This window comes from Lepidochelys kempii, chromosome 10 (assembly GCF_965140265.1).
Source record: "Lepidochelys kempii isolate rLepKem1 chromosome 10, rLepKem1.hap2, whole genome shotgun sequence".
NCBI classification, from domain to species: Eukaryota; Metazoa; Chordata; order Testudines; family Cheloniidae; genus Lepidochelys; species Lepidochelys kempii.
In genome coordinates, this window is record NC_133265.1 from 58,632,489 (window position 1) to 58,658,019 (window position 25,531).

General features: G+C 43.5%; 1 long non-coding RNA gene across 1 annotated transcript; it reads left to right on the top strand.

Annotated features, from left to right (window-relative positions):
• Positions 1-7,360: 7,360 nt before the first annotated feature.
• LOC140894899 (uncharacterized) lies at positions 7,361-17,260 on the top strand. Its single transcript, XR_012153987.1, has 3 exons — positions 7,361-7,690; positions 15,084-15,210; positions 17,212-17,260. It is a non-coding gene; the product is annotated as an uncharacterized lncRNA (long non-coding RNA).
• Positions 17,261-25,531: the final 8,271 nt, after the last annotated feature.

Sequence of the window (25,531 nt, forward strand, 5' to 3'; positions counted from 1 at the left end):
GAGGAAGGCGAAAAACCTCCAGGGCCTCTTCCAATCTGCTCTGGAGGAAAATTCCTTCCAGACCCCAAATATGGCGATCAGCTAAACCCTGAGCATATGGGCAAGATTCACCAGCCAGATACCCAGGAAAGAATTTTCTGTAGTAACTCATATCCCACCCCATCTAACATCCCATCACAGGCCATTGGGCCTATTTACCATGAATATTTAAAGATCAGTTAATTGCCAAAATCATGTTATCCCATCATACCATCTCCTCCATAAACTTATCGAGTTTAATCTTGAAGCCAGATAGGTCTTTTGCCCCACTGCTTCCCCTGGAAGGCTATTCCAAAACTTTACTCCTCTGATGGTTAGAAACCTTCGTCTAATTTCAAGTCTAAACTTCCCCATGACCAGTTTATATCCATTTGTTCTTGTGTCCACGTTGGTACTGAGCTTAAATAATTCCTCTCCCTCTCTGGTATTTACCCCTCTGATATATTTATAGAGAGCAATCATATCTAAATCATATCAAATAGCCAGAGCTTCGTGAACCAGCTGAGCAGCGGGGGACAGCAGAGCAGCACACAGCAGGAGTTTGCCTGGGATTGGTGAGTATCCGAGTGCGTGTTTGCTGAGTAAGTATCCGAGCGTGTGTTTGCTGGGAGGGCAGTGTGAGAGCCTGAGCGAGTGTCTGATTGGCTGGTAGCCTGCAGGGGGTGGGCAGTGGGGCTGTCTGTTTGTTTGTTTCAGGGGAGCCTGGCTGTTTAAAAATAGCCAGAGCTTCGGGAACCAGCTGAGCGGCGGTGAACCAGCTGAGCAGCGGGGGACAGCAGAGCAGCACACAGCAGGAGTTTGCCTGGGAGTTCACCTGGAGTGAACCCAGTGAGGCTTACATCTTGCCAACTTCTCTGAGGAAGCTCATAGTAAGAAGGTGGTATGGAAGGGAGGGGTTCAGCTATTGTGACCTGCACTGGATGTGCCATGTTTGTCTTTCTTCCACAGGACAGAAGCGACTTTGTGTGTACAAAGTGCAAGCCGGTCTCCATACTGGAAGAGAAGATTGAAGGTCTGGAGCAACAGATAACGACCCTGCGTTGCATACGAGAAACAGAGGATTTTCTGGACAAAAGTCAGGATATGCTTCTACGGGCACAAAGCTCTAAAGATTTAGAGCAGGTTGCACAGCGGAGCCAAGAGGCCAGTGAAGAAGCTTGGCAACATGTGACCTCCAGAAGAAGAAGGGGGAATGTCCGGGTTCCAGCAATGTGGACACAGGTAACTAACCGCTTTCATGTTCTCTCCACAGGTACCGTTGCGGAGAGTGGACCAGATGATATGTCTGGGGGGAGAAAGCAGAAGGAGACTCCGCTGGTTGGAAGGCATGAGATGCGCTGTCCTGAGATGGGGGGTTCCACGACCACCACTCCCAAGAGAAGGAGGCGGGTGGTGGTGGTCGGGGACTCTCTACTCCGGGGGACTGAGTCATCTATCTGCCGCCCTGACCGGGAAAACCGAGAAGTCTGCTGCTTGCCGGGGGCTAAGATTCGCGATGTGACGGAGAGACTGCCGAGACTCATCAAGCCCTCGGATCGCTACCCCTTCCTGCTTCTCCACGTGGGCACCAATGATACTGCCAAGAATGACCTTGAGCGGATCACTGCGGACTACGTGGCTCTGGGAAGAAGGATAAAGGAGTTTGAGGCGCAGGTGGTGTTCTCGTCCATCCTCCCCATGGAAGGAAAAGGCCTGGGTAGGGACCGTCGAATAGTGGAAGTCAACGAATGGCTACGCAGGTGGTGTCGGAGAGAAGGCTTTGGATTCTTTGACCATGGGATGGTGTTCCATGAAGAAGGAGTGCTGGGCAGAGACGGGCTCCACCTTACGAAGAGAGGGAAGAGCATCTTTGCGAGCAGGCTGGCTAACCTAGTGAGGAGGGCTTTAAACTAGGTTCACCGGGGGAAGGAGACCAAAGCCCTGAGGTAAGTGGGAAAGCGGGATACCAGGAGGAAGCACAGGCAGGAATGTCTGTGAGGGGAGGGCTCCTGCCTCATACTGAGAATGAGGGGCGATCAGCAGGTTATCTCAAGTGCTTATATACAAATGCACAAAGCCTTGGAAACAAGCAGGGAGAACTGGAGGTCCTGGTGATGTCAAGGAATTATGACGTGATTGGAATAACAGAGACTTGGTGGGATAACTCACATGACTGGAGTACTGTCATGGATGGTTATAAACTGTTCAGGAAGGACAGGCGGGGCAGAAAAGGTAGGGGAGTAGCACTGTATGTAAGGGAGCAGTATGACTGCTCAGAGCTCCGGTACGAAACTGCAGAAAAACCTGAGTGTCTCTGGATTAAGTTTAGAAGTGTGAGCAACAGGAGTGATGTAGTGGTCCGAGTCTGCTATAGACCACCGGACCAGGGGGATGAGGTGGATGAGGCTTTCTTCCAGCAGCTCGTGGAAGCTACTAGATCGCATGCCCTGGTTCTCATGGGTGACTTTAATTTTCCTGATATCTGCTGGGAGAGCAGTACAGCGGTGCATAGACAATCCAGGAAGTTTTTGGAAAGCATAGGGGACAATTTCCTGGCGCAAGTGCTAGAGGAGCCAACTAGTGGGGGAGCTTTTCTTGACCTGCTGCTCACAAACCGGGAAGAATTAGTGGGGGAAGCAAAAGTGGATGGGAATCTGGGAGGCAGTGACCATGAGTTGGTTGAGTTCAGGATCCTGACACAGGGAAGAAAGGTAAGCAGCAGAATACGGACCCTGGACTTCAGGAAAGCAGACTTCGACTCCCTCAGGGAACGGATGGGTAGGATCCCCTGGGGGACTAACATAAAGGGGAAAGGAGTCCAGGAGAGCTGGCTGTATTTCAAGGAATCCCTGTTGAGGTTACAGGGACAAACCATCCCGATGTGTCGAAAGAATAGTAAATATGGCAGGCGACCAACTTGGCTTAACGGTGAAATCCTAGCAGATCTTAAGCATAAAAAAGAAGCTTGCAAGAAGTGGAAGGTTGGACATATGACCAGGGAAGAGTATAAAAATATTGCTCGGGCATGTAGGAATGAAATTAGGAGGGCCAAATCGCACCTGGAGCTGCAGCTAGTGAGAGATGTTAAGAGAAACAAGAAGGGTTTCTTCAGGTATGTTGGCAACAAGAAGAAAGCCAAGGAAAGTGTGGGCCCCTTAATGAATGAGGGAGGCAACCTAGTGACGGAGGATGTGGAAAAAGCTAATGTACTCAATGCTTTTTTTGCCTCTGTCTTCACGAACAAGGTCAGCTCCCAGACTGCTGTGCTGGGCATCACAACATGGGGAATAGATGGCCAGCCCTCTGTGGAGAAAGAGGTGGTTAGGGACAATTTAGAAAAACTGGATGTGCACAAGTCCTTGGGGCCGGATGAGTTGCATCCGAGAGTGCTAAAGGAACTGGCGGCTGTGATTGCAGAGCCATTGGCCATTATCTTTGAAAACTCATGGCGAACGGGGGAAGTCCCGGATGACTGGAAAAAAGCTAATGTAGTGCCAATCTTTAAAAAAGGGAAGAAGGAGGATCCTGGGAACTACAGGCCAGTCAGCCTCACTTCAGTCCCCAGAAAAATCATGGAGCAGGTCCTCAAAGAATCAATCCTGAAGCACTTACATGAGAGGAAAGTGATCAGGAACAGTCAGCATGGATTCACCAAGGGAAGGTCATGCCTGACTAATCTAATCGCCTTCTATGATGAGATTACTGGTTCTGTGGATGAAGGGAAAGCAGTGGATGTATTGTATCTTGACTTTAGCAAAGCTTTTGACACGGTCTCCCACAGTATTCTTGTCAGCAAGTTAAGGAAATATGGGCTGGATGAATGCACTATAAGGTGGGTAGAAAGTTGGCTAGATTGTCGGGCTCAACGGGTAGTGATCAATGGCTCCATGTCTAGTTGGAAGCCTGTGTCAAGTGGAGTGCCCCAGGGGTCGGTCCTGGGGCCGGTTTTGTTCAATATCTTCATAAATGATCTGGAGGATGGTGTGGATTGCACTCTCAGCAAATTTGCGGATGATACTAAACTGGGAGGAGTGGTAGATACACTGGAGGGCAGGGATAGGATACAGAGGGACCTAGACAAATTGGAGGATTGGGCCAAAAGAAATCTGATGAGGTTCAATAAGGACAAGTGCAGGGTCCTGCACTTAGGATGGAAGAACCCAAAGCACAGCTACAGACTAGGGACCGAATGGCTAGGCAGCAGTTCTGCGGAAAAGGACCTAGGGGTGACAGTGGACGGGAAGCTGGATATGAGTCAGCAGTGTGCCCTTGTTGCCAAGAAGGCCAATGGCATTTTGGGATGTATAAGTAGGGGCATAGCGAGCAGATCGAGGGACGTGATCGTCCCCCTCTATTCGACATTGGTGAGGCCTCATCTGGAGTACTGTGTCCAGTTTTGGGCCCCACACTACAAGAAGGATGTGGATAAATTGGAGAGAGTCCAGCGAAGGGCAACGAAAATGATTAGGGGTCTGGAACACATGAGTTATGAGGAGAGGCTGAGGGAACTGGGATTGTTTAGTCTGCAGAAGAGAAGAATGAGGGGGGATTTGATAGCTGCTTTCAACTACCTGAGAGGTAGTTCCAGAGAGGATGGTTCTAGACTATTCTCAGTGGTGGAAGAGGACAGAACAAGGAGTAATGGTCTCAAGTTGCAGTGGGGGAGGTTCAGGTTGGATATTAGGAAAAACTTTTTCACTAGGAGGGTGGTGAAACACTGGAATGCGTTGCCTAGGGAGGTGGTGGAATCTCCTTCCTTAGACGTTTTTAAGGTCAGACTTGACAAAGCCCTGGCTGGGATGATTTAATTGGGTATGGGTCCTGCTTTTGAGCAGGGGGTTGGACTAGATGACCTCCTGAGGTCCCTTCCAACCCTGATATTCTATGATTCTATATCTCCCCTCCAACCTTCTTTTAGTTTGGCTAAACAAGCCAAGCTCCTTGAGTCTTGTACTTGGCTGGATGCACATTTTTGTCTATTTAAATTCTGTAAGAAAACAACTTACACAGTTCTCTTTATCTTTATTGAAACAAAATTGGTAACTAAAGTTACTGACTTACGTAACAAATCCTGGTTAGTGATTCCAGAACACAGCTGTGCACATTCAGCTAAAGTCTCAAGCACTTCTGCCTTTGAGAACTTTTGACTCCGTATCATGTAGCTAGCTGCCTCCCTCATGGCCATGGCAGCATCTTCAGTTTTCTTTGCCTTTTGATAGGAGTGGCTGGCTAGCCTAAAGGAACATGCAGCTGAGGGTAGGTCTCCTACATTCACTGAACAATAGCCAAGTTTGATCAGAGCATCTGAGATGCTTTGTGTTTCACGAGGTATGTATTCACGAATAGCTCTCTGATAAAACTTCACCGCTTTAGAGTACTCCTTCATTTCATTGTAAGCAGCTACAATGTTAAAGTAGAAATCACCATCTTTCTCCACAGATCCCTTTGATTTACACTTCAGCATTCACTTCAGTTCTTTCTTTGGTTTGCCCATGGCAATGTAGGCAGCCCCTAGACTGAAGAGACACCTCGTCTGACTTTTAATCTCAGGAACCCCATCAGCCAGAATGTACGCTTTCTTGAACATGCTCAGAGCCTGGGCTGCTTCATTGTTTTTTAAAGACGTAGTCCCAGCTTTAGACAGTTTTTGTATTTCATCCTGGATGGATGCATGGTGGCTAATGGTCTGTACTTCAGAGGAGCTGGAGACCAGAGTATTGGCCATTTCTTTGTATTGAATACAAACTGTGAAAGGAAGTAAATATTTATACTACTTGTATTTCAAAACTGAATTGAAATTGATGTGTGTGATTGTTTTGCATTCATTAAGAACTGAAAAATATGTTCTTTATGATCTTTAGAAAACTGATTCCCATATTGGCATGCTGGGTATTTCTAAGGGAGTTTGTGGGAGGTCAGCCAGGGTTTACAGCAGGGGAAACTGAATTGGGACTCTCTCCAGCATAATTCACTGAGGACAAATATATTCCATCTTCAGCTCTGTGAGGGTTAACCTTTTGTAAAGAAAACATAAATCGCTCTCAAAATAAGTGCTATATGCCAAGTTTTTTAGCTGCACAGAATCTTCCCCCCTGAATTTATAAACACCTGAAAATAGGGGATTGTAATGGAAATGCAGCCAAGCCCTTAAAATAGTATTCAAATTCAAACACTACTACCAGAATACACTTTGCTAACAGGCAAAGCTGTATGTGCTATTCACAGTATGGAATCTAGCATTGGCTACAGTCCTACAATATTATCTGGCTCATCCTGCCTACAAAACAGGGAGCAAATGTAATTCTAATTCAAGAAATAACTGAAACACTTTAGATTGCTCTTACAAATGTACATTGAACCAGCCACTTAATGTGTCATTTTAGGTATTTCATATGAATTAGTTTAACTCAAATCAAATATTTAAAATGGCATAGTGTGATTTTAAACTTTTTGGTAATGGAACTCTGTGGTTTGCAACTCCACCTATGTATAGACTGCTGTAGAATCCAGAGGCCAAATTGACCCTTGTAAGTGGGCAAATGTTTTCTACAGTACATAAGTATACTTCATATTCACTATTTATTAGATCAGAAGCAATTCACTGTGAGATGAATAATAGAAAATGAATTAAGTGTCTGGATAGCACTGGAAATAGCCACATTTGTAGTAATTGAGTAATCTAGAAAGCTTGTCTGGCCTGCTCAGTAAGAGCCTAATTCCAAACCCATTGAACTCAATGGGCGCCTTCATATTGACTTCAGTGGGCTTTGCCTTAGGCCTTGAGTTACTCTACTGTAATATATGGTGATACCACAGAAAAAAATTCAAGGGGCATCAGTGAATTGTGAAGGCCGGTCAACCCACAACTGTCTAATGTGCATAAATGTTTTCAAAGCCCTGTCACAGGATGGCTGGCCCCTTAAGGGTTATTAGCTCAGCCACTATGTCAGATTAGCTCCCTTCTCCCCCATACCTCCCTGCCCCTTGCAAGCTGGTCCTGATCAGCTAGGTGATCAGGGCTGAGAACTCAGTTTGAAGGGAAAAAACCACAGAGCAAAATGGGCGGACTTCTATGGAAGGCCTTGAGTGAGGGTCTACAGATGACTTTAAGGGGACTCCAAGGAAACAGCCCTGACTCCCAGGCTCTATCCCAGAGCCACAGAGAGTATGTCTTCACAGCAATTAGACACCGGCAGCTAGCTGCTGCCAGCTGGCTTGGGCTAATGGGCTGTTTAATTGTGATGTAAACATTCAGGCTTTGGCTGGCAGCTGGAGCCCGAGTCAACTGGCAGGGGCCAGCTGCTTGTGTCTATTGCAGTGTAGACATACCCAGAGAAACGAAACAATAGCCCAGAGGGGCTGAGTATGTGAAGCAGCCTGGAATTCATCGCTCCATCTTAGAATGGAGAGACTTAGAGCCGAGAAGGAGGGGAGCCCAAGCAGGCAAAAAAGAACCTTTTCTGTTTTTGAAACTTTTTGTTTGAACACTTGTTTCCCCAGAAGGGGATTGAATGCAGTGACCCAGCAGAAGGCTCAACCACATGTGTGCTTCTCTCCCCTCTCTCACCCGCAGAGACTGGAAACTGGAGCAGCAATACCTGCAGTGCACACTCGGCCACCAGGGGGCGCGGCAGGGCAGGCAAGCTGCATGCTGAACCCAACAAATTATAACGTAATGTATAGGCTTTGGCATATACTCAACATACTCTGGTGTGATTCAAATTGTAGAGGATTTTGGAGTATATTTTTAGACTTGTGTATGTCCTTCAGACCACAGAATAGTTCTTTTTAAATGACCTTTATTAAAAGTGAGAAGTAAAGTGCTTATGATCTGATTCTGAGTTTCAAAGAAATTCTGCAACAAGAATATGTAGACTACATTGTAATATTAGTTTCAGTTATCCTGGGAGCACATTAGTTTCTCATATGTTTGGCTTAAACATACATTTTATTTCAAGTAATTTTGTAATGAACTTGATAATCTAGTTTCCTTATCAAGTGTGTAATATTTACATAGGTAAGAACCACCTTGCAAACAGGACTCTGATTAAAAATCATTATTAAAAATAATAAAAGCGACCACCAATCTTTGGTCCCATATGACCAGAGGTAATCTTGTAGCAGCATAAGATGATATACTAAGACAATACATTTTATGTAGCGTAGTGTTACTCCATCACTTCTTTCCTATCCCTTCCAATATCATAACTTATTCTCTAGTCTAGGTAATACTTTGTTCTTGGTAGTGTCTGTGCTGCAGTTTAACCCAGGGCTCTCTACTAGGGCTTGATTTTTTTTCAGCCCTTGACCTCCACTTGTGTGCATGCGAACCTGCACGTCAATATTGCAGATACAAACACCTGCAAGCACAGCTGGTTGAAAAATGGAAAAACAATTTCACAAAAATAAATCATAGGCTTTGGAATGGGATAATTTCTTTTAAAAAATTTTGTGTTTATTTTTAACTCTGATTTTCAAAATTTGTTGTCCCTTTTCTCCTCCTTGCCTGTCTTTCAGTGATTCCAGTAAACTGAATAGTGTCAGGGTTCCCCCCCCCCATTTTTTTCTACTCTAAATTTTCAAAACTACTTTAGCTTTAGAAACGTTAGAGGTGGCAGACTTACAGCATTTCATTTTTCCTTTTGCCACTTCTTAATGTTTGGAAAGTTGGGGAGACTTTGAAAAAAATTAGAGTGGAAAGAGGAAACATTTTCAAAACTCCCCCTCCCCCCAACCAGTAATTCTGAGATTTCAGAAAACAAATACAAATGGCCTTTTTACGAGCTGAATGAAAATAACAATTTTGGCTTGTTCTCAAGTTTCCTGTTGAAAATCCAAAGTCACTGAAATACTTTTCCCCTCAATTTTATTTTTATGCAAACCCATTTATTTTTTTAGCTGAAAAACTTCAACCAGCGTGCTCTTTAAACAGACTTACAGATGGACGCAAATTTTGGAATTTTTAGTAGATGTTTGCACCTGCAAATGTTAACAAGTTTATATGTGCACTGTTTTAAAGGTGGGCGCATGCATGCGAATATTGGCTAGAGGCCCAGATATAAATCTACCCCTCAAAGAGAGAAATGCTAGTCACCAGAACAAATCTTAAGTAAAAGAGCTTCGTGTTTAGGTACTACATGGTTGCTGAGTTGATGGAACTCTCTCCTAACCTGGAGGAAGGGTACAGAGAACCTTGGCAATTTGGCCATTGCCACTACCACACCCCACTGGACCCTAGTTTTCCCCTGTATCCCTAGGTGGAGTTACAGACTAGGTTGAAAGACCCAGAAGCCACACTCCTGCCACTTAGCTGCCTCACAACTCACTCTCTCCATCCCCCTGTAGAGTGCTTGCCATTGCAGTACTTAGAAGTCATTTTGTAGGGCCTCTCTGCTTTAGGTCCTGGTGGGCAGGGGCAACACAGCAGTTCTGCTGAATTTTTGGCCTTCTACTACCATGCTGTAGGCACAGGACTTAACCCTTAGAGAAATTTGAGGTGTTGATAAATGAGTAAATTGTTATGGCCAAGTCCCTCTTGACATGAGACGCTCCAATAATCTATTTCATAACAAGCACTTCCTTTCCTTTAAAGATTTTATTAAGGTTCCCAATAGGACAATAAGGGCCAGTCAGCCTAACTACAAGCTCTCTGGAATGGCTCAAGAGTATTCCACTTGAGAGTTTACCATTTAAGTTCATTTTATTGAATTTTGGCTCCTGCCCCACCAATTCCATTATCTGACAGCCAACATGGTAATGGAAGATCCCTATTTTCCCCAGCATATTAAGATGACTCATTTTGGGTTAGTCAAAAATCCTTCAAAAACGGTGATGCTTTTCCATAAGGCAACTTTTTTGCTGGAGCTTTTAAATGATAATGAACATAACCAATAGTACAGCATAGGATGTGAGGTGGTTAAAATGAATTAGTATTAAAAATCTAGCTTGCTTGGGATAGTCATATGAGATACACAATCCTTGTCATGCTACTCCCTGGAGGCAGTATTCATACAGGATTGCAGCAGCAGAAAGTAAAAGTCTCTTACAAACAATATAATTAAGAACGCTAGAGACCTGATAAATAGATATATACATAGTTCTCCTGCTCAGGTCCCCTTATCACTACAGTTGAGTTAACCACAATCTTTTGATACTGCGGTATGCAGGAACTTTTTCCCAAATACAAATAACTTTTACTTTTTTACTTCTTAAAGTTAAAGGACCTGATTCTGATTTGATTCACAAGACTATAAATGTGGAGTAACTCAATGAATCCTTTGGTATAAACAAGAATCTGAATCTGTCCCCAAAACTTTGTACAATGAGTTTGCTGGTTTCTGTTTAGTAGGCATACATTCAAATCACAAAAACCTACCACCACTGTCCGCACTCATTGGCAGCCTGATTAGCAGTCTAAGCAGAGAGGTCAAGGATTGAATGAGCTGTGTGGACCATCTTCTTTGTCCCAGCCCTTTTGGTCAGAGTTGTGGCACGTTGGGACACTGTGGAGAAGCTCATTATTTATTTGTATCACAGAAGTGCCTTGAGGCCTTGATAGGGTCCAGAGAGCTATTGTGCTAGGCACTGTACAATCGTAGAACAAAAAAATGGTCCTTATCTCTCAGAGTTTACAATCTAATTTCATCCTCCTGCTCTGTGGAGAGAGGACTTTACTGTCCAGAACTAAGCTCTGGCACCTTTCACATGTATTAAATTCATAACATTTAGAAAGGACAATGTTAGCCTTTATACCTAAATTGCTGCTGCCTACTTGAGCTGCCCTCTGTTGGAGAATGAACAAGCAGCAGGGATCAATAAATAATTTGCTTGTAAATTAAAATGTTAACAAGCAGTTGCCACTTGAAAATGTACAAATTAAGATGTCAAAATAGGCAAAAAGTTTAGTAAAAAAAATATGGACATGGCCTTTGTATTTCAAGGTGAAGAACTGTGCTGAATAGTTTGAAAAATAAATCTGACCTTGTCATATTCTGCACATTTACAAAGCACATTTCCCACTCAGAATTAAAATATTGTATTTCTCTAGCATTTAGTCACCTATTTCTGACTGCAAGAAATAATATAACAAGTAATGGTGAGGAACAGCAACATGCCTTACAAGTTAAATTTAAAAATAATAATAATAATAAGAGCTTTGTAAGAACATCCTGGGGACAGCATGGGATTGATAATAATTTACCAATGTAATCGGTCATATAATTGTTTGAAAAAATTCCAGGGATTCTTACAGTACTAAAGAAAGCCAGACGCCTTGAAGCACTGCTGCCTTTCCCCAAGCTTTGCCAGTGAAATGTTTGTCAGAGTCCTTAGCAACTTTTATTCACCTTTCCTAGGAGTGTTAAACCAAACCCACACTCAACAGAGGAATCATGTGACTGGGGTATCTGCTCACAGTCATTTCCTGCTGTTTCACTGCTGCAGTGAAGATTGTTATATTTGCTGTAAAGAGAGTGAAATGACATCTATCAAGGTTCTTATAAAGCCCCCATTACTGTAGTACTTGAGCACCTCACAATCTTTACAGGTTTCAGAGGAGCAGCCGTGTGAGTCTGTATCTGCAAAAAGAAAAGGAGGACTTGTGGCACCTTAGAGACTAACCAATTTATTTGAGCATAAGCTTTCGTAAGCTACAGCTCACTGGCATGCATCCGATGAAGTGAGCTCACTTCACTTATGCTCAAATAAATTGGTTAGTCTCTAAAGTGCCACAAGTACTCCTTTTCTTTTCACAATCTTTAATGTATTTACCCTCACCACACCGCTGTCAGGGTTAGAAATACTGTCATAGAATCATAGAATCATAGAATATCAGGGTTGGAAGGGACCCCAGAAGGTCATCTAGTCCAACCCCCTGCTCAAAGCAGGACCAATTCCCAGTTAAATCATCCCAGCCAGGGCTTTGTCAAGCCTGACCTTAAAAACCTCTAAGGAAGGAGATTCTACCACCTCCCTAGGTAACGCATTCCAGTGTTTCACCACCCTCTTAGTGAAAAAGTTTTTCCTAATATCCAATCTAAACCTCCCCCACTGCAACTTGAGACCATTACTCCTCGTTCTGTCATCTGCTACCATTGAGAACAGTCTAGAGCCATCCTCTTTGGAACCCCCTTTCAGGTAGTTGAAAGCAGCTATCAAATCCCCCCTCATTCTTCTCTTCTGCAGGCTAAACAATCCCAGCTCCCTCAGCCTCTTCTCATAACTCATGTGTTCCAGTCCCCTAATCATTTTTGTTGCCCTTCGCTGGACTCTCTCCAATTTATCCACATCCTTCTTGAAGTGTGGGGCCCAAAACTGGACACAGTACTCCAGATGAGGCCTCACCAATGTCGAATAGAGGGGAACGATCACGTCCCTCGATCTGCTCGCTATGCCCCTACTTATACATCCCAAAATGCCATTGGCCTTCTTGGCAACAAGGGCACACTGCTGACTCATATCCAGCTTCTCGTCCACTGTCACCCCTAGGTCCTTTTCCGCAGAACTGCTGCCTAGCCATTCGGTCCCTAGTCTGTAGCTGTGCATTGGGTTCTTCCGTCCTAAGTGCAGGACCCTGCACTTATCCTTATTGAACCTCATCAGATTCCTTTTGGCCCAATCTTCCAATTGGTCTAGGTCCTTCTGTATCCTATCCCTCCCCTCCAGCGTATCTACCACTCCTCCCAGTTTAGTATCATCCACAAATTTGCTGAGAGTGCAATCCACACCATCCTCCAGATCATTTATGAAGATATTGAATAAAACCGGCCCCAGGACCGACCCTTGGGGCACTCCACTTGATACCGGCTGCCAACTAGACATGGAGCCATTGATCACTACCCGTTGAGCCCGACAATTTAGCCAGCTTTCTACCCACCTTATAGTGCATTCATCCAGCCCATACTTCCTTAACTTGCTGACAAGAATACTATGGGAGACCGTGTCAAAAGCTTTGCTAAAGTCAAGAAACAATACATCCACTGCTTTCCCTTCATCCACAGAACCAGTAATCTCATCATAAAAGGCGATTAGATTAGTCAGGCATGACCTTCCCTTGGTGAATCCATGCTGGCTGTTCCTGATCACTTTCCTCTCATGCAAGTGCTTCAGGATTGATTCTTTGAGGACCTGCTCCATGATTTTTCCAGGGACTGAGGTGAGGCTGACTGGCCTGTAGTTCCCAGGATCTTCCTTCTTCCCTTTTTTAAAGATTGGCACTACATTAGCCTTTTTCCAGTCATCCGGGACTTCCCCGGTTCGCCACGAGTTTTCAAAGATAATGGCCAGTGGCTCTGCAATCACAGCCGCCAATTCCTTCAGCACTCTCGGATGCAACTCGTCCGGCCCCATGGACTTGTGCACGTCCAGCTTTTCTAAATAGTCCCTAACCGCCTCTATCTCCACAGAGGGCTGGCCATCTCTTCCGCATTTTGTGATGCCCAGCGCAGCAGTCTGGGAGCTGACCTTGTTAGTGAAAACAGAGGCAAAAAAAGCATTGAGTACATTAGCTTTTTCCACATCCTCTGTCACTAGGTTGCCTCCCTCATTCAGTAAGGGGCCCACACATTCCTTGGCTTTCTTCTTGTTGCCAACATACCTGAAGAAACCCTTCTTGTTACTCTTGACATCTCTGGCTAGCTGCAGCTCCAGGTGCGATTTGGCCCTCCTGATATCATTCCTACATGCCCGAGCAATATTTTTATACTCTTCCCTGGTCATATGTCCAACCTTCCACTTCTTGTAAGCTTCTTTTTTATGTTTAAGATCCGCTAGGATTTCACCATTAAGCCAAGCTGGTCGCCTGCCATATTTACTATTCTTTCGACTCATCGGGATGGTTTGTCCCTGTAACCTCAACAGGGATTCCTTGAAATACAGCCAGCTCTCTTGGACTCCTTTCCCCTTCAAGTTAGTCCCCCAGGGGATCCTGGCCATCCGTTCCCTGAGGGAGTCAAAGTCTGCTTTCCTGAAGTCCAGGGTCCGTATCCTGCTGCTTACCTTTCTTCCCTGCGTCAGGATCCTGAACTCAACCAACTCATGGTCACTGCCTCCCAGATTCCCATCCACTTTTGCTTCCCCCACTAATTCTACCCGGTTTGTGAGCAGCAGGTCAAGAAAAGCGCCCCCCCTAGTTGGCTCCTCTAGCACTTGCGCCAGGAAATTGTCCCCTACGCTTTCCAAAAACTTCCTGGATTGTCTATGCACCGCTGTATTGCTCTCCCAGCAGATATCAGGAAAATTAAAGTCACCCATGAGAATCAGGGCATGCGATCTAGTAGCTTCCGTGAGCTGCCGGAAGAAAGCCTCATCCACCTCATCCCCCTGGTCCGGTGGTCTATAGCAGACTCCCACCACTACATCACTCTTGTTGCACACACTTCTAAACTTAATCCAGAGACACTCAGGTTTTTCTGCAGTTTCATACCGGAGCTCTGAGCAGTCATACTGCTCCCTTACATACAGTGCTACTCCCCCACCTTTTCTGCCCTGCCTGTCCTTCCTGAACAGTTTATAACCATCCATGACAGTACTCCAGTCATGTGAGTTATCCCACCAAGTCTCTGTTATTCCGATCACGTCATAGTTCCTTGACATCACCAGGACCTCCAGTTCTCCCTGCTTGTTTCCAAGGCTTTGTGCATTTGTATATAAGCACTTGAGATAACCTGTTGATCGCCCCTCATTGCCAGTATGAGGCAGGAGCCCTCCCCTCACAGACATTGCTGCCTGTGCTTCCTCCCGGTATCCCGCTTTCCCACTTACCTCAGGGCTTTGGTCTCCTTCCCCCGGTGAACCTAGTTTAAAGCCCTCCTCACTAGGTTAGCCAGCCTGCTGGCAAAGATGCTCTTTCCTCTCTTTTTAAGATGGAGCCCGTCTCTGCCCAGCACTCCTCCTTCATGGAACACCATCCCATGGTCAAAGAAACCAAAGCCTTCTCTCCGACACCACCTGCGTAGCCATTCGTTGACTTCCACGATTCGACGCTCCCTACCTAGGCCTTTTCCTTCCACGGGGAGGATGGACGAGAACACCACTTGCGCCTCCAACTCCTTTATTCTTCTTCCTAGAGCCACATAGTCCGCAGTGATCCGCTCAAGGTCATTCTTGGCAGTATCATTGGTGCCCACGTGGAGAAGCAGGAAGGGGTAGCGATCCGAGGTCATGAAGTTACTGAATGAAGTTACTGAAACTGATGTGAGTGTTGCTTGCAGAAAGATTGCAGGATCAGATCCTCAGGGTACTGCTAACTACTAAAGTGCTGCACTTCTCTGGAAGCTGCAGTACATAATGTATTGCTATCCCAGCAGTCAGATGCCAGATGCATGAAAAGAGGGCAATGGCAGTGCAGTCTAAAGTTAGCCACCAACACTTGGACGTGAAAAGGTCCAAGGGAACACCATGCACATTTCATGACTAAGTAACAGAAATAAATACCATACGGAACAAATTGCTAAAAACAGGAATGTAGAAAATAAAGAAGAGTTGGCCAAATGAACGCACCTGAGACCTGCAAAATAGCTCGAGGAGAAATTATATTAGTGTCTTAATAAAAGCAAAAGCTTAGCATGATTGTACAGATGTTACGTGTGTTTGTGTTAGTGATCATTCATTGGACATTTTTAAACATCACTCTCTAAGCCACAGTAACATTTTAAAAATTATGAAATGGGCTTAGTCACTTCTAACACTTCACTTCTAAGTAAGTGTTTTATGGTAATGGGATAAAGTTTCTAAAGCTGGGAAGATTTTTTGTTTTGTTTTTGTTCTTTTAATACAGTGTTACTCTAAAAAGTGACTGAAAAATGGCATCTTGGGGTTCTGTGTTTAGCTCTCTCTAATGTGCATGTCAAATCACCTCAGACTACAGGCAAAAGGGTGCTTTTTCTAACTGACAATATCACAGGCTTGTCTGGGATCTGAAAGTCAACCTGGGTTCTTAGTGGCTCATGCATCATACCCATAAATAAAAATTCTTCAATCAGAACTTAGTTAACAAACTAATAAATTTTTCCAAATTAAGGTTGATTTTGTGTAAATGGAATACCCAACCCCCTCAGATTTTGCATGTTCTAAACTTCAAATTAAACTTTCATAAATCCTATTCCTAATACACCACAAATCATAACATTTGGGCCTCTTGAAAAAGCACTGGTCTCACCTGTGTCCCAAAAGCTCATGATTCTGTTGGGACTCATCCAAATTCCTTGAAGCTGTAATCTCTATCATGTCAGGCTCCTGTATGTAACACATCTAATAAACAAAAAGGCAAAGGAATGTGGTTGCTAGAGAAGTTGTTGGAAGCCCAGTTGATTAACTTGCTGAGATTTAGCTTGAAAATCACTTTTTTTTTTTTTTTTCATTTGGCTTCATGAAATGAAAAGGTTGCTAATGGGAGCATGTGCTCAAGGGAATAGAAAGACCAGTGGCACACAGTCAAGACAGGAGCTGCTGAGAGACAGAAGAAATCTTGCTGAGAGAGACAGAAGGGCCTGCTGCTGGTTGTGCTGTAAAACAGATAAAAGACTTGGAACAAGAAAAGGGTACAAATACTCTTGCTGGCAGGGTAAATATTTTAGGTGGAGTTTTTCTTTCTTCCTTCTGTCTTTGTTTGAAAGCTGTTCTGTTCAACCGCAAAAGTTTCTCAGATTTCAAAGAACCCATTGTGATGTGAGGCAGAGATCCTAAAACCCCAGCTGCTGGTTCTACAGCTTGATTATTTTGTACCTTTTTGTTGTGGAGTAGGTTGGAATGTGTGTGGTTTGCATTTTACATTTTATTTAGCCACCGTGTTTTTACTGATTCAGATGCCTTTGAGGTGCATGCAGTGTTTGGTTTGATCGCTTTACAACAATGTACATGGCCTGTGACTTTGGATTGTCTACTATTAAAAACTACTACTTCATGTACAGCCAGTAGTTGTTAGGAATACGTGCCTCTAAGCAGAGGTTTGTGCAGCAGCTCCTCTCTCTCTCTCTCCAAGACTTCATGGAGCAGCTTGTGTGCTTACTCCATCCAGTTTGTTGTAATTAGGTCATGGGACTAGGCAGCAGTCACACTCCGAGGACTTCCTTTCCTTGTGATTATTTTGATATCCAAGGGGAAAGTAATTATTTTCCTTATTCTCCTGATGGTTCCCCTTCTATGCCACCCTCTCCAAAAAACCACATGTGCCTGATTTTGCTCCCTTCTTTGCAGGGAGGTTAACACCAGGACCATGAACATTAGATGCAGACAGGGAGACAAGGTGGGTGAGGTAATATCTTTTATTGGAGCAATGTCTATTGGTGGAAGGTACAGGCTTTCAGGCTACATGGAGTCTTCTTCAGGTCTGTGGGACCGACATGGCTACAACAACACTGCAAACATATGGGGATTTAGACATTTAAGGTGAAATCCTCACCTCCTTGAAGCCAATGTGAAAGCTCCCGCTGACATCAGTGAGGTGAGGATTTCATCCTTTGGTGGCAGGAGGCATACGTTAAACAAGTTCCCTGCAATGCTTAGTCAGCACTAACCTGTATTTTGACCACTTTTTTGACACCAGCCTCCAGGATGGTGTCACCTGTGGTGTATGCGTGATAGGGAGGCAATGATATTATGATTTTGTTTTCTGTCATGCAAATTAAATGTCTGGGATCTCCCTGCCAGTTGTTGGGTATTGGAGTGGGGTTTGTAATGCTGCAGTTAACTCAAGATGGTTGTCATTGTGTACGCTCGCTCTCTCTGCCCCTCCCTTCACCCCTATGAAGACGTTAAATTCATTCTTTCTTAGGTGTTTTTCCTTACTCTGAAATAAGTCATCCAGTTTGAAAATGCAAGTTTTTGCTTGAGTATTGGAAAATATAATATCCACCAATCCTAGGCCTTGGGAGAGTTTTATCACTGAGTATAATTTGCAATTTTACCCCATTCAAGAGAACATCCGATAAAACAAATAGCTATTTAAGTTAGCAATATTTTGCTGCCAAACTTAGGCATCTGTGGCTGCATGTTAGTTATTTGAGGTTAGTTACATCTATTGAATTCTGGTCAAGTTTGTTCCTGATCTCTGTATTCAAGTGTAGTGTTCTTGAGTTTCAGTGTGGTGTAAGCTCTGTTACTTTCTCATTGACAATCCTGTTGACATGACTGCAAAGTTGAAATGACTGGAGTACAGACTACTTTTTGAGGATGCTGAAAGTATTCCTCATGTATTACATTATTATTAAGTGCTGTTAGTGAGCACATTAAAATATGCAACATCATTCACACAAGACTCAAAAGCTCAACTTTTAATAAGTTATATTTCTTTGTGTTGACTAGTGATGTATCAAAACAGGTACCTGAATTAGAAAGTACTTATTTCGGAAAGGTTTGAATTCACCTCTGATACCAGATTTTAATTTCATGAGTCAAACATGATGCTCGTGGTGGAGAAGGGAAGAATGGCCGTGACTAAGTGTTGTGACAACACACCTCTTTTGTCATGTCAGGGTCCAGCGTTTCTCCCTCTGGTGTTGGGGGGAGGAGCCTGGGGTAAATCAGACCCACTGCAGAGGTTTAATACTTCAATATTGATAGGATAGGCCTTGGGGTTTTCACCCAAAAACATCGTTAAACAAACAAACAAAAATACATTTCCTAACTCGCACTGGAAATCTGCCTCCTCTTATGCAGTTGCCAGCAACCCTCTCTAACCCACTGTGGGCCTAGCTACACTGGGAATCAAGATCCCCTCCTCAAACAGAAATAAACACAAGATTTCCCCTTATAGGGAAAAACTGCTTTTTTCCTAGGAGAAGCCTTTCCCCCTCGCTGTACACAACCCTTCCGCAGCTGGCTTCTCCACCCTCCTCCCTCACAAGAAGAGGTTTTTAAAGATCTCAGGCTGCCCTTAATTAGATTCAGGTGCCCATAACTATTTTCCTTATTTCCTTAGAGGTAACCTCTAAGTTCATAGGAATAGTTAAAGCCCTTTTTCTAAGGGCTTGTCTACACTTGAAATGCTACAGTGGCACAGCTGCTGTTCTTCAGTGTAGACCAGTGGTTCTCAATCTGTGGGTTGGGACCTCAAAGTGGGTCATGACCGCATTTTAATGGGATCACCAGGGCTGGCATTAGACTTGCTGGGGCCCAGGATCCAAGCCCTACTACCCGGGGCTGAAGCCAACGTCCGAGGGCTCCAGCCCTGGGCATTGGGGCTCAGGTTACAGGCCTCCCCCCCACCTGGGACGGAAGCCCTTCGGCTTTGGCTTCAGCCCCCCTACCCGAGGCAGTGGGACTTGGGCAGGCTAAGGCTTCAATCCCCGCTCCTGTGGTCATGTAGTAATTTTTATTGTCAGAAGGGGGTCGCCGTGCAATGAAGTTTGAGAACCCCTGGAGTAAACACTACCTATGCTGAGGGAGGGGTTCACCTGTCAGTGTAGGTAATCCACCTCCCTAAGAGGTGGAAGCTAAGTCGCTGGAAGAATTCTTCCATTGATCTAGCACTGTCTAAATTGGGACTTAAGATGGTTTAACTATACCGCTCAGGATTTTTCACACCCCTGACCAACGTAATTAAACCAACCTAATTTTCTAGGGTAGACTAGGCCTGAGACTGATATACCTGCCCTTACCCACCCTTCCAGTACTGTCAGGTCACAGTTGCTTTTCACCACTATCTATTTATGCCACGTTCCACAGACAATGTTATTTTCCTGAAGTGAGCAAACATTTATTATGTCTGCTTGTGGCTGGCCTTCATGTCTTGGTTTGTTTTGCCAACATTTGTGGATTTTCTGTTCAGCACATTTTCTCATTGCTTCTATAATATTTGACAGAGATTCCTGAAATTCAAATTGCTTGCAAGCTCCCTAACTCTTGCTGACATCGTGCCTAAAATGCGGATCATCATCTTAGCATCTACTTGCTTTTTTACAGCCCCTTTTTTCACTTCTGATAGGTTTAGGATATGATGCTGTGGGACACTTGTCCCTGTAATATAAAACATAGGTTGAGAAGAAGCTGCTCAGAACTTTCCATACTTTTCTTTCCTTATTTTTAATGATTAGATCTATGACTTTGTAGTTGTACAACTTTTATGTTTCCTACCTGTCTAGATAGAGCCTCATACTGTGCCCATCAAGATCGTATCTGAGCATCATGGTCTCCATTCTCAATCCTGGGCTCATGTCCTTTAGGGATGAGATTGTGCCATTAGGCACAGCCTGGAACTTGCACCACCATGCCAGGAATACACCTAGGAGGCACTGTGTCTCAGAGACATCCCTTTGAGGCAGCGTTCTTTACGTACTTTCCCTTGCTTTGGTGTGGGGTTAAGTAATTTTGCTGTTGGTCTAACTTACAACATCCTCTGCTCTAGCTCATCTATGCTGGCTGATGCACTGTAGTGGCAAAGCAAAGATTCCAGCCACTCCTTAGTCCTCCCCACACACTTCCTCACCCCTGAAACAGATGGGCGGAGAAGAGTGCTTGCACAGAACTTCCTGATCCAAGCGATGGATATCCTGTGCCAAGAAAGGATTCACAGGTTCTTATCCCCCGTATGCACCCTGCCGGGGGTGTAGCCCAAGTCATAGTCTAAATCTAAAGCTGAAGTCTCTAGAAAATTGGGAGGGAAGCCTACCAGCACAGAAATCAGACCTCTTCTCCTTTCATTATAATGGGAAATTAAATTTCCCTTGAATCAATGGAAACATGCAGTTTTGTATTTTTATTGTGGGAAGGAGTACAGGATCTTATTATTCTGTCTCTCACCTCACCCCACCCTAGATACAGCTGTATGCTTTCCAGCAAACAGCAGAGAACACTTCATATTTATGATGCTCACCAGCAGGCCATCCATATCACTCCATTTATAGTTATAAAGGCTTTTAGGGGAGCTGTTGTGTAAGGTGACGTGTGCGCTGATTGGCTGACACTGTAGGTTTGCATTGCCAGTTTTTACACTGTCCACAATCATTCTTGTTACATAGGAGTAAAGGTGTGGGCCTTGAAATGTGGTGTAAAACAGGGGGAAGGCTATATATTTGTAATTACATAGTGTTTTGCTTTCATGATATTGGATTTTAGGTAGAGTGTAAACACTTGAGGGAAAATATGGTTAAATTTGCAAATACCGTTTTACTATAATACCATTTTCCAACACTCTTTCTATAACAATAGGAGCCATCCTATTGCTGCTGTTCAGTAAACAATCTGTTTTTTCCTAATTGATATTTATCTTTGTTTTTATCTGACTTATGGCTGTTTCTTTCTACTGCTAAAGAGAATCCCTGCTTTGCTATCTATTATTAATGTCTTTGAAGCATTGCATTAAAGATAAGGAATAGATTTTATGTTGTACTATAGTCCTAGAATGAAAAACCAATATGGACAAAAAGAAACAATGGGTCTCATTCTCCTCTGATTTACTTCACAGTAAATCCAGAGTATAACAGAGACCAGAATTTGTCTTCGTGTGTGTACCTAAATATGCATGCCATTGCAGTCCAAGGTTTCGTAGTAGAATTTGTAATTGTTCTAAACATCGAAGTGAAAAGATGCTACCTAGAAATGTTCCAAATCACAATAGGTGTCTGGAGATGGTGGTGAATTATTGTACAAAAGATCTCCAAATGTAGCTCTCTTCTTGCATTATTTGCACACGGTACCTTTACTTTTAATGTAATTTTAAGAACAGTAAAATGCAGCTAAAAGGCATTTCTAATTCTTTAAAGCATACGAAAGAATGTTACTTGGTTGTGGGTGTCCTGTGTATTAGCCTGCTATTAACCTTTTCATAACTAGGTCTTCTATCCTGTGCAACACACTACCTGTCATAAATATAAAGGGAAGGGTAAACACCTTTAAATCCCTCCTGGCCAGAGGAAAAACTTTTTCAACTGTAAAGGGTTAAGAAGCTAAGATAACCTCGCTGGCACCTGACCAAAATGACCAATGAGGAGACAAGATACTTTCAAAGCTTGGGGAGGGGACGGGACAGGACGGGACGACAAAGGGTTCTCTCTGTTTGTGTGATGCTTTTGCCGGGACCAGAGCAGGAATGCAGGTCAGAACTCCTGTAAAGAGTTAGTAAGCAATCTAGTTAGATATGCGTTAGATTCTGTTTTGTTTAAATGGCTGATAAAATAAGCTGTGCTGAATGGAAGGGATATTCCTGTTTTTGTGTCTTTTTGTAACTTAAGGTTTTGCCTAGAGGGATTCTCTGTGTTTTGAATCTGATTACCCTGTAAGGTATTTACCATCCTGATTTTACAGAGGGGATTCTTTTTCTTTTTCTTTAATTAAAATTCTCTTCTTAAGAACCTGATTCCTTTTTCATTGTTCTTAAGATCCAAGGGTTTGGGTCTGTGTTCACCTATGCAAATTAGTGAGCATTTTTATCAAGCCTTCCCCAGGAAAGGGGGTGTAGTGCTTGGGGGGGATATTCTGGGGGGGGAGATGTTTCCAAGTGGGCACTTCCCCTGTTCTTTGTGTAACACTTTGGTGGTGGCAGCGTTTAACCTAAGCTGGTACGAATAAGCTTGGGGGTCTTTCATGCAGGTCCCCACATCTCTACCCTAGAGTTCAGAGTGGGGAAGGAACCTTCACACTACCTACAAATACAGCATCCTGTATCAGTCCTAAAAAAATTGGCCTGGGATTTGCAGGACAAATTGACTCCTAATTGGGCTCTAGATCTAACCCATCCAAAGAACTCATCCTACAAACTAGAAGGCACCCTGCTTCCAAAACAAAAGTACTCATGACTAAGCATGCTTCTTACCAGATTCTGAGACCTAGACATTAATTTCTGACTTCAGTAAATACTAATGAATATAGGATGCTATCTTCAGAAGCACTCAGCTTTGGCATAACTCTGTTCCCAGTGAAGTCAGTGGGAGGTTTACAGTTGATTTCAGCAGGAGTAGAGGTAGGGCGGTCAGCGGTAGTACTTTTGAAAATTCCACTCTACACTTACATCCGGAGCGATCGATCCAGCGGGGGTCTAGTGAAGACGCGATAAATCTACCGCCGAGCGCTTTCCCGTCGACTCCAGTACTCCATTGGAGCGAGAAGTGTAGGCGGAGTCGATGTGGGAATGTCAGCTGTTGAAGACACTGCGGTAAGTAGTGAAGACACTGCGGTAAGTAGCTCTAAACATGTCAACTTCAGCTTTGCTATTTTCATAGCTGATGTTGTGTAACTTAGGCCGACTTAGCTCTCCCCCACCCCCGATAGTGTAGACCAGGCAGGAGCTACAGAAACAAAAAGGAAATGGATCAGTCTGCATCTGTTGCCTTCACGGAGTGAAATGCAAAAGCATAACAGCAGAAACTGCACTGTTGCCAGCTCTTGATTTCTATCACGAGTCTCATGATGATTGATTGTTTTTTTAATTAAAGCCCTGGTTCCTGGAGTCAAGTGATGACATGAGAATCTCTGATTTCATTAAAACAAACCAGCAAAAATTTCTAGCCCTCATTATTATGAAGCAAAGATTGAAAATGTGACCCCCTAAAGGAACAAAATCCAGAAGGCAAATAAAAAGAAACCCACCTTTATTATTTTTAAATCTCATGATTTTTAAACCAGTCTCATCACTGGTTGGGGTTTGACTTTATGATTTTTGAATGCTTGGGGTTGGAAATATGGAGACAGTGAAAAGTAAATCTGATTGTACTCCATTTGGGAGGGTGTTAATTACATACAGAAGAATAAGTTTTGATTGTTTTTTTTTCCTGATAACATCTCTTTAAGGAAGAGAAAGGGGAGGAATGAGGGAAAAACCCACACAAGTATAGCGTGCACAGCTTTCTCTTTCACACCTATATAGGTTTCTTTAGGGTGCCATTTACACGTGCAGAGCACATACCAGTGGCTTAAAATCATTACCTACTCTTCATTCTTGGCTGACCAACGAACAGATGCTGTACACCTTAGGCTGACTAGAAAAGCAGAGGCAGTAACAGTAATAGTGCCATACAAAGAAATAATTTTAACAAGATGCAGGTTAAAAAAAAAAAATCAAAAATACTGTTATGCCCAGAAGATTTTTTTTTCCTAAATACTCTTTTGTTACAGTTTAGCAACAGATTAAAAGGTAGAACTTTTTTTAAAACTACAGAGCCAGTAATGCTATGCAATAACAATTGTACTGAGCAGACAGAGAACAGCTGTTACTGGATCTTAGTCAGTTTACTTGTATTTTCCAGCGCAAGGTTGTTTGGTGGGAGGAAAAAATTCAAGCAACTGCCAAAAAACAAGCATGTGAGGTAAAACTTGTAGTTGCTCTCATGAGAACATTCTCAGATTCAAAAGTAGATGAAAAAAAATGCTGAATATAAATCTCTGGAGAGCCATTGCACTATATAGAGAAAGAGCAGAGAAAATAGAGATGGCTAAGGAAAGAGAGCAGAACATACACTATCAAAAAGACCATAAGCTGTAGGGAGGTAATACCCTGCTGGATGGATGAAGAATGAAATATCAATTACAACTCTGAATCTCCTTGCTTGTGCTGATTTCTGTGACAAAGTGAAGAACCTCACTTAACCATTGTTTTGTTGGGTTATTTCCTTTGGTTATTGTAATCTGTACATCAAATTTTGTTATGTAAATTTAAATTAAAGAGTAAAATGCATCCCCGGTATAAATCTGTTAACCTCAATGGAGCTCCCCTGTGGTTACGTTGGCCTGGGAGGTTTTAAAGCACGGTAGGCCAAAATCTGACTATCTGTGCATGGCTTAAAATTGATTGCTGGAATGAGACTCATGTAGACAAAATTATTCCACCCTATTCTGGCTTCAGTTCAGACCTGTGGGAAAGCTACTTCAAGAGTTTTTCCCCAAGCAGAACTGCAGAGGGGGGGACAGGTTGAGATCTAGGGGCTTGGTCCACTTTGTCTGTGCATGGATGCCCCCTGGCCCCACAATGGCCATTATTCATGCCCCAGCATTCCTGTGCTCCTGGCACTGCTTCTGACCCAAGTAATTTGCCACAGAGTCTGTGTTCTGGGAATTTGGTTAGTTAATGTGTTCTTGCAACACCAGTCTATAAAACACTGAATGTCATGATTAGTGGCTATTTATTTCTTAGTATTTTCTTCAGTGTCAAAGGGGAGGATTTTGATATAAATAAAAATTGGTATTAGAATGCACTCATTATGGTTTGGATTATAACTCATTTGCAGTGTAATCCAAATTTTTGAATCAAAACTACTTGAAAGTGCAGTTTCAGCTACATTAAGAGCCTGATCGTACAAATACTGGCCACACTGCTTATTACTGTGAGTGGTGCCATTGACTTCTGAACAATAACAACAGTAAGCATTTGACCCCATGGTGTTTGCAAGAGCAGACTCTAAACTAGTAAAGTGATTAATTAGATTTAAGACACTATTTAAATTGTCCAAAAGATAATCGGAACATCAAATAATGCTCCCGAAATGATTTTTCTCCAGGAGCTAATATTTCAGATCCAAATAAGTACACTGAAGCCTGCTCAATGTCAACTCAGTGACTGGAAAGTCTCTCTTGATGGAAAAGCTTT